This window comes from Amia ocellicauda, chromosome 1 (genome assembly GCF_036373705.1).
Source record: "Amia ocellicauda isolate fAmiCal2 chromosome 1, fAmiCal2.hap1, whole genome shotgun sequence".
In the NCBI taxonomy this organism is placed as follows: Eukaryota; Metazoa; Chordata; class Actinopteri; order Amiiformes; family Amiidae; genus Amia; species Amia ocellicauda.
Genome location: NC_089850.1, coordinates 59,747,089 through 59,757,131, shown reverse-complemented (window position 1 = coordinate 59,757,131; position 10,043 = coordinate 59,747,089).

Genomic DNA, 10,043 nt, shown 5'->3' with positions numbered 1-10,043 from the left:
GGGGGCTCAAGGGCCTGAGCCCCCCCCCCCCCCCCCCCCAACATAAAAAAGCGGGGCTGATCATTCAATCATTCAAGGAAGAAAATGAAACAAACACCCCCCCCCCCTCTTACGGGAGAAAACTAAGTATTTTATCTGACAGTGGTCGTAGGGGTTTCATTAACTCACCCCCCCCCCCCCCCCGGGAATTTAAAAACTCGGCGCCTATGAATACAGCAGATCTGGGCAGATTTTCCCTCTAAACATTAAGGACTGGTTTAATAAACGCCATGACTGAAACGTGCACAATTTACTTCAATTATAACCTGCTATATTGTAGCTGGATGATTAATCCTGAAATGTTCGTGTGTATTTTGTTTCAACTGTAACTTGCCCTGGTTAAGGACGTCTGCTAAGTAAATTACAAATAATACGGCAAAAGGTGTCCTTTGCAGTTACACATCTGTAATAAGAGTAATAAGTTAAGGGAGTCAAGTTGTGCCATTTAAAATACATATCTACTAGCACATATCTCGATGATTACAATAATAACAATATATTCAGTGTCTGAATGTAATGTTGTCTATACACGTTTAGCTCTTCTAAATATCTCTTAATAGAAAAGTGTATTTATTACGGGGTCTCCAATCATGTAAAGCATAATGAATAAAACAGACACTTAAGTCCTTTCCACATCAGGCTCTATCGCTCGTAGTGTTGTTCTCTGTCTCTGTTTTTAAAACGAAACAAACCAAACCCACAATCGCTCTGCTCCTCCACAACAAATGAACTTCCGAATTATCGAAAATGTATCTAAATGTCTTCATATCGTTCTCGACAGAAGTAATTACCGCGATAATTATTGATATCGATGTATCGCCCAGCCCTATGTGCAACTAAAATAAAGTGACATAGATATTATAGGTCGTATCACTTTAATAAACCCTTTTTCCATTGATATTTGCTTGAATACAGAGTAATAACACACTCAACACCAATTAAACTGAACAGCATTATTACAAAATAAAAAGGCTAGTTTGCCATAGTAAAATGTACAGGTAGGCCTTTTATGTTAATATATATATATATATATATATATATATATATATATATATATATAGAGAGAGAGAGAGAGAGAGAGAGTAAACATACAAATAATATCAGCTTAAAAAAAGCTTTGCAAGAGACCAACAGGTGCTTTAGAGAAAAAATACACATTTGAAAAAAAAAAACAATTATCTATTTTGATGATTAATCCAGTTACATTTTTACAGGAGGAAAGTTTAACTGTAAGATGTTCAGTATTCATTTAAACATGTACAGTATTGGAAGAAGTTCTCAATTTTCTTTCATTTTATCAATTGTTTCTTTGATCTGAGTATCAATTCTTTTGAAACATCGAATAGAAAAGTCACAGAATGTTTCCTTTTTTCATCAGGTAAATGCTTCCGGAGCAGCTAATTTTTAGTTCTGCAATGGGTGCTGTTCGAGAGATTGTGTTGCGATCCACACCTTCTTGTAACGGTGAATAACTCCACTGATGGTTGTCACTGCAGAGAAAACTAAATACTGTCTGGCATAATTGTACATTTTGCAATATAAGTTCTTATATAGTTTAAGAATCTCCTATTATGGCAACAGATTGTATTCAAAACAATATATTATTTGCAGACTGAAATGAGGTTAGTATTTTATTTACATTATTTCAAATGTTATTTCCATGTGAAATTAATTGAAACATTTAACAAATAAAAGATTAAGATATTTTCGTTTTTATTTGAAGAAATGTATAAGAACTACTTGTGTATGTCTAGAAGGGTATTTATACACATTATTTTCTGCCGGAGAACCTGTAAAATCAATTCAAAAAAATAAATGTATTTCTGTTATTTACTTAACATCAGACATAGATAATAGTATAAAGATATATAGTATTTTTTGTTTGTAATTTAAGATTAGCTTAATAGACACTACACTAGACGTTCACAACATACCAATTAATGATCATTTTAAGTCAAATTAATAAAATCAAAAATCAAACATTTATTTCTAGAAATATACATAATATAACATGTAATTCAAACCCAGCATTGCTATATGCTCGAAATATTACATGATGGTTCAATTAAGCCAGAAGACACATCACTGTCGATTATAGATTATCAAACAATATAAACAATATCCCATACATTAAACAACATTTTTGCAGACAATACTTTGTGTACGTATATATGTGCGTATGTATATATAAACCATATTCAAATTTTCCAGATATCTCAGCAAGAGAACATAATTTAAGAGAGAAAACGAAAAAAATTTGAGAAAACTATTAATGTACCTCTTCTTTTCCTTGGAGATTGTTCGTTCAATAGTGACTCTGGTTTCATTCCTGAAACGTGCTTTTTCTTGAGGTTGTTCTGTCTTCAAGCAGATGTCTGGATTTCTTTAGTTTTCGATTAGTCGTCCTTCTAACTTCAATTTTTCCTGTACAATTTACAGTTCATCATGTGTATATATATATATATATATATATATATATATATATATATATATAGGGGAGAGAAAGGGCTTTGGGCCTAAGGGGATCCTAATTGCTAAAGTTAGTCAAATGTAACAATGAACAGTTGGGAGTAAGTAAACATATTCGTTTGAACCTTTTGCTACATTCAAGTTCATTAATAATGAGAGTTTGGCTTATTTATTTAACCCTTAAAAATAGTATATTTACTAGGATACTGTAGTTGGGAGTTTAGGACTGTGATATCGTACTATATCCGAATGCTGGCAATAAGGAAAGGCGCTATTGAACAAAGTGCACATTTGCAAATTCTCTTATACATGTATCTTTTTTTATGGCAAGACATTGGCTGGAATTAACCCACCCTCTAAATAAAACTACAAAACTGTTCTCAGTGGCAGCTTCGTTTGTTGTAAGATGCTATTTTCTTCTTCTCGTAAATGTAACCACTATTATCTACAGACTTGTTTTGATTTAATCCCGCCCATTGTTCATTCAATTAATTATCAAATTGCTTGACTTACCAACGTGCTCAGCTCCACTCCTCACACTTGCTAGACGCTCTGTGCTCAAGTGAACACTTGTGTATCTACTCTGAAATTATACATTATATATTTTGTACAAATAATTACAATCGATAAGCAAATGTGTGGAATGTGCAGTTATTCAATTAAAATGTGCGTGTGTGAGAGAGAGCGGGAATGCAAAGGTATGCATGAATAATCATAATACGGTTCTGATAGTACTACTACTACTACTACTACTACTAATAATAATAATAATAATAATAATAATAATAATAATAAACACAACTGAGTAATTTATTTGAACCAGAGAAAGTTTAATAATGTTCCTTGATGCATACATATCATTTGTGCATTACATAATTTAGAAACAGAGAAAAGTATTTATTCAATTAAATCTGTTTTGTAAATAGATTTTAAAACACTTGTATGTAACATGTCAAGATGACTGGTGTCCGTATACAAAATGAGCTGCTGAGGGCTTATTCATTCAACACCAACCTAAAAAAAAAAAAGAAAACCGATTGAGTGGATGCAGCACCATAATAATCGTGATGGTTGTACAGTGAGGGAAAAAAGTATTTGATCCCCTGCTGATTTTGTACGTTTGCCCACTGACAAAGAAATGATCAGTCTATAATTTTAATGGTAGGTGTATTTTAACAGTGAGAGACATAATAACAACAAGAAAATCCAGAAAAACGCATTTCAAAAAAGTTATAAATTGATTTGCATGTTAATGTTAATGACTGTATGTCTCCCCACACATGGGAAATGCTGTTATACTTGCCAACATTGAATGTATAACATATTTAGTGTTTCTTATTTATTTATTATTTATGCATTCGTTCATGTACTTTACACATTTAAAATAGATTTAGATGTTTAACAGATGTTAACTTTAAAAGAGTATTATCCATTATTTGCCTAAAGATGCTTTTCTGAAAATGCTAGTGCTAGCCTTTCATAGCTAACTTCATGTTAATACGGGTGATACTATTCTAAGGATATTGTAAAGGGTTGCAAGAGTATAATTTTATGTATTTGTCTGTCCTGTAGCTCTTATGGTGCTTTGTGGAAGGAAACTTTGGTATAACGATTGAACTTCAATAAAGGCTTCCATGAAACGTCAGTAAGATTAATCATTCTTTGTATGTGGTAGCTACACTGGAAGAGCTACCACTTCTCCTTTTCTGCCTTTCTCTTCTGTTGAAACACACTGGACAGCAGCTGATATATGGTGAAATGACTATAGGCTTTCAATAAAGACTGACGCGTGTTGCAATAACTGTAAGCAAAGATACAAAAAACGTTTGGATTTTAGACCAAAAATGCTAACTTTCGCCGATAAGTTTATATTCATGATGAGGAGCCATGGCTTATTTTAAGTTTACTCAGTTTTGCACACTTTGGTAACCGTACACAGTGTAGTCCTACATTATATTCCAAACTTTGAATTTAAACAAACAAACAAATAAAAAACAACTTAAATCCAGTAAATTATGCAGCTATCGGAAGTGCGAGACAAAGACACATACAATTGTGCTCCGTATCACTGTTTGGACCAAACACTGATCAGCATCCTGATCAAACAGTGACTGATCGAGGCATTGATCCAGAGACCCGGGTTTACAACATGATCAGGACTGAATTACTAAGGAAAGTTAGAAACTTGCTGAGCCGATCAGAGGAGCGCTGTATCAAGTGCAAATTAATACAATAAATAATTATAATAATATATGACGTGTAGCAAATAGCGTGTTTCAACAATCAACATGATTATACATCTTTCACAATGACTAATTTGATTACAAAGCCCATATTGTCGCTATATTTATTATTCAGTGGGCTATATAGCATATCAAATGAACTGCGGGTCTGGCGGTTGGAGAACGTATTTACAGCTCATTCATTTTGAGGAGTTTAACAGCAGAAACGCCATATACAGGGCCGGCGCTACCTATAGGCAGAGTAGGCAATTGCCTAGGGCCTCGGGCTTGGAGGCGGGTCTCCATAACCGTAACATCCCTATACGCGAGTCCAGGGTCCCAAACTGTGGGGCGCAAGACCCTTATGGGGGTCGCGGGGAAAGAGCTGAACAGGTAAAAAGTCAAGACGAGACACAAGAAATCCCCGAGGGCATCTGACAACTGTTGATTGCCACCCCGCTAAAATCGCACTGGATAAACTGATATATGTGTCTACACTTACACACATCAAAGTCAAATTGTACTGTCGCGACTCACAAGAGAGGAAATCGGGTTTCGGTTATTGTCTTGGTGGATTCTTCCATGTCCAGTCCTGGCCAATCAGAATAGAGGACTGTCCAGCAGCAGTGTCTGTGAAGCCGCTGATTGGTAGTTTCAGATCAAAATATACAGCAGTTTATATGAGGTGATAATTACGGTAAATTAAATACATAAGAATAACTTGCCCTCCAAAATGTCATTGAATGGGAAACGAACTCGCCAGGACTCTCTGCTGCAATATTTTGGAAACGCATTAACAAAAATTACATTAAATGCAAAATAGTGCAATGTGACCATTTTTGCAATTGCAAGAAGTTCTGAACTTTATTTTAAAATACTCATCTAACACAACAACTTTATAACATAAATTCGGAAACTTACCTGTGCGTTCAAGTTCCAGTGAAAACAAAATATATAGCAATAGCTGACTGTGTGTGTTTTAATAATAGTTTGTTTGTTGCTCCTCTTTCCTTTTCTGTCATAGTGTCGCAGAAGGGTGTTTGGCTTTTAGGTGGGTTAACACACCAGCTGTAGATTTGTGGTATATTAATTGCACTGCACATAGTATACACAGTATACATAGTATACAGAATTGCACCGATCCCATTGGCGGAGTCGCACAGATCTGTCTTTGTCAGCCAATCACAGACAAGCAATAACAAATCCCACCCTCTCGTCAATCTTCATTACAGCTACATAGAGAGCCAATCAACCGTACAGGCTTTAAAATAAAATCATTATTATTATTATTATTATTATTATTATTATTATTATTATTATTATTATTATTATTATTATTATTATTTAAACTATCAAATGTTAGATTCACTTGTCGATAGTGGCCATCTTTAACGAATAGTTGAATTTTTGAATATTCTGTCTCATCCTATGTATTAAATAACTATTAAAATTGTATAAAATGGAAAGAGAGCGTTACTGTATCTTCTGTAACTATGTTGATTCGGGCTTATCCGTACTAGATTAGAATAGGTTCATGCATAGAGATATTCCAATGTAAATTGACAATTAAAATTGTGAAAAGTGAAATGAAAACAAGTTTTGAAGTATATTAAATGTTAGGGCTTTCAAAAAATAAAAAATAAATTGTAATACAAATATGAACGTGTGGGACAAGGGTGGGGGCGGGAGGGGGTAGGGGTATGGGCGCGAGCTGTGACCCAAATGTTTTTGGGGGGCACCACTCAGAAAGTTTGGGAACCACTGCGCTAGTCCACCAATCAAGACAAGGGCCTCCAACATAAATTTTGCCTAGGGCTTCCAAATGTCTAGAACCGGCACTGTTGTCAGGTTATTGTTGGGCATCAATTACAGGAGTATTGCGGAGTTGCTGTTGCTCCCAGAATTAAGGTGGCACAGTGGAAGCAGTTCTACACAAGAAGGCGCCACAGTCACATTATAAATATACACTCACCTAAAGGATTATTAGGAACACCATACTAATACTGTGTTTGACCCCCTTTCACCTTCAGAACTGCCTTAATTCTACGTGGCATTGATTCAACAAGGTGCTGAAAGCATTCTTTAGAAATGTTGGCCCATATTGATAGGATAGCATCTTGCAGTTGATGGAGATTTGTGGGATGCACATCCAGGGCACAAAGCTCCCGTTCCACCACATCCCAAAGATGCTCTATTGGGTTGAGATCTGGTGACTGTGGGGGCCAGTTTAGTACAGTGAACTCATTGTCATGTTCAAGAAACTAATTTGAAATGATTGGACCATTGTGACATGGTGCATTATCCTGCTGGAAGTAGCCATCAGAGGATGGGTACATGGTGGTCATAAAGGGATGGACATGGTCAGAAACAATGCTCAGGTAGGCCGTGGCATTTAAACGATGCCCAATTGGCACTAAGGGGCCTAAAGTGTGCCAAGAAAACATCCCCCACACCATTACACAACCACCACCAGCCTGCACAGTGGTAACAAGGCATGATGGATCCATGTTCTCATTCTGTTTACGCCAAATTCTGACTTTACCATCTGAATGTCTCAACAGAAATCGAGACTCATCAGACCAGGCAACATTTTTCCAGTCTTCAACTGTCCAATTTTGGTGAGCTTGTGCAAATTGTAGCCTCTTTTTCCTATTTGTAGTGGAGATGAGTGGTACCCGGTGGGGTCTTCTGCTGTTGTAGCCCATCCGCCTCAAGGTTGTACGTGTTGTGGCTTCACAAATGCTTTTCTGCATACCTCAGTTGTAACGAGTGGTTATTTCAGTCAAAGTTGCTCTTCTATCAGCTTGAATCAGTCGGCCCATTCTCCTCTGACCTCTAGCATCAACAAGGCATTTTCACCCACAGGACTGCCGCATACTGGATGTTTTTCCCTTTTCACACCATTCTTTGTAAACCCTAGAAATGGTTGTGCGTGAAAATCCCAGTAACTGAGCAGATTGTGAAATACTCAGACCGGCCCGGCCGGCACCAACAACCATGCCACGCTCAAAATTGCTTAAATCACCTTTCTTTCCCATTCAGACATTCAGTTTGGAGTTCAGGAGATTGTCTTGACCAGGACCACACCCCTAAATGCATTGAAGCAACTGCCATGTGATTGGTTGGTTAGATAATTGCATTAATGAGAAATTGAACAGGTGTTCCTAATAATCCTTTAGGTGAGTGTATATACACATTGTAGACCACCATCTGAAGTATTAAAATATCCTTCAATTTATCTGTGTTTGTCTGGATAGTCAATACTATGGCCGAGCTTCTGTCAAAAGTTCTACTTCTGTCTCACTATATTAGAGATGCTCTATATCAGTGGTCTCCAGCCCTGGTCCTGGAGAGCCCCTATCCAGCAGGTTTAGGAGGTCACCCTTTGTAGAACCGTGTCAGAAATAAGTGGAGAAGTCATGGAGATAAAGCAAATAGAACTTTAATCAAGCTGGCTCGGAAGCTCCACGTCAGGAATAATTCCTTCAGTGAGACTTAATGTTTACAAACATGAGTACAACTTTATAGGAAAATGACGTAACATCTTATGGCCATTCATCCAATCAGAAGATACAAGTCTGGGTCCGTTTTACGATCTGTCCTCCCGTGAAGAGGTGATGGATCCAAAGCAGATGTCCGTCTTTGATGTGCACTAGGAAGATGCGATCCCACGGTCATCATTTACCTAGTGTCAATCGCTCGTTAACAGAAACAATTCCTGCCTATCTAGAGAAATGATTAAGTCATAAACAAATTCTCAGCAGACAGCTGTAGGCTATTTCAGCACTGTGTAATCTTTCATTACTGACAGGAGTTTCTAACAAATCAACCTTGTTGACCCTTTATTGTCCTGCTAAATCTAATCTGCTCAGTCTGTATACAAACTACTTCTAATGCTAGTATTAATATAAAACATTATATAATTATCACAAAACACTTTCTTCAACTTCCTGTACAAAGTCTTCATTCCCTGCTGTTTGGCAATAGAGCAAAGCGGAAAGAAGCCAAAAAGTTATGTTTATCAGTTACAAGCAAATCCGCTTAGGGGTTAGGAAGATTTGACGCTCCTTCATCCCAACCCTTCCCCGTGGGGTGTATATGTGTGTACGGCGAGTGTAAGGGTGTCCCTGCTGTCGGGGAGAGCGATAAGTGTGTGCCCCTAAATGTGAATGTACAGAATGTCCTGAAGGTGTCTCATGAAACAGAGTGACCTTTGTAATAGTATCTTTCCAATGCATCCTTTGGTTTTCCTAGAGTCATGAGGTTTATTGCCTTTGATACTAAATCCATTTGTCCACAGTCACATGGAGCCTCCAGAACCAAGGGGATAGAATACATTTCGTGTCAATGGGTGTGTGAGTTTTGCTCCTCCCGAGTGAGGGACAGTGTCGTTTAGTAGAAATTTAGAGAAAGTCTGCCAACGAGGGTGTTTTAATTGCAGCTGTAACCATAGTAGATACATTATGAGGTTTACATAGTTGTTGAGATGCTCTTTGAACAGTGCATTTAAGACATAAAAAAGAAACATACAGACATAGCAGAATAGTAACTACTGATATCAATCCTTGTGACACAATCATACCCAGATTACCAAAGGTATCAGCAAGCCATCCCCAGAGGGTTTTTCCTCCGGAGGACTGGTGTATCTTTGTAGTTGCTTTCCTAACGTGCTCTATAAGATTATCAATGTGTTCAGAGTTATCTGGTATGTAAGTACAGCATTCCTGCCCTATAATGGCACATGTCCCTCCTTGTGCTGCTAGCAGGAAATCTAGAGCTAGCCTGTTCTGGAGGGCAACAGTTCGCATAGCCACTATTTCAGTTGTTAAATTGCTGAGAACTTCAGTTGTAGAAATACTTAATGTTTCTAATATACCAGCTACTAATCTGATTTCCTTTATTGCTCTTCTGACTCCATACATAGGAAATAGTATGAAAGCAAATCTGTCTCCTTCCCCTATCTCACGTTTAGGGTGAGTACATTTTTCTATATCTGGAAGGTATTTATCTTCAGTGTGGCGCAAAGCTGGTACCACAAATCCTAAATAACAAGAACCTGTGAACTTACAAGGAAGTTCCCAATATGCCCGCATGCCGCATATCCAATAAGTCCCATTCCATGGGCGTAAAATCGACAAGCCTGATACCTAAAGTCAAGACCATTGATAGCCACAGTGTGATTACAAGTACTATTACCTATAAATTGGGATTGCATGGTTTGGTTATAGTATGAAACGCACACAGATCCTATGTTACTGTGAGCCAAGTCAATATATGGCATTTTAAAATCTCTTCTATTCTGATCCATCTTCG